Source organism: Diaphorina citri, unplaced genomic scaffold, assembly GCF_000475195.1.
Source record: "Diaphorina citri unplaced genomic scaffold, Diaci psyllid genome assembly version 1.1 scaffold71952, whole genome shotgun sequence".
Lineage (NCBI taxonomy): Eukaryota > Metazoa > Arthropoda > Insecta > Hemiptera > Psyllidae > Diaphorina > Diaphorina citri.
Genome location: NW_007449137.1, coordinates 1 through 383, shown reverse-complemented (window position 1 = coordinate 383; position 383 = coordinate 1). Strand labels below are relative to the sequence as shown.

Here is a 383-nt window from a genome sequence, read left to right as displayed (position 1 = left end):
AGAACTGTTTGGTGTAAGTATATTTAGTTACTCAGTTTTAGGAAAAAATTTAGGTTGATGTACCAGGTTGAGTTGAGAGTGTTGAGACAGGATATTGTTTTTTCAGTTTGGCATGGGAGTGGTAACTTAAAAACAAGGTTAGTTTACCAACCTTTAGACAGGATATTGTTTTTTTCAGTTTGGCATGGGAGTGGTAACTTAAAAACGAGGTTAGTTTACCAACCTTGCCTATCTCAACCCGGTACATAACCACAACCCCAACAATAACAGTGGAATAAGGCTTTTTTCCCCCATGTATGACAATAGACCATGTACAGCCATATATTTTGTACTAAGGTCTAAAATCTAATTAAAAAAAAAAAAGGTACCCTTGGATCTACATG

The 383-nt window shown here is 35.8% G+C and overlaps 1 long non-coding RNA gene across 1 annotated transcript; it reads left to right on the top strand.

The window, feature by feature from the left end:
- The first annotated feature begins 10 nt into the window (after positions 1 to 10).
- Positions 11 to 351, top strand: LOC113473725. Its single transcript, XR_003395623.1, has 2 exons — positions 11 to 137; positions 210 to 351. It is a non-coding gene; the product is annotated as an uncharacterized LOC113473725 (long non-coding RNA).
- The last annotated feature ends 32 nt before the right edge of the window (positions 352 to 383 follow it).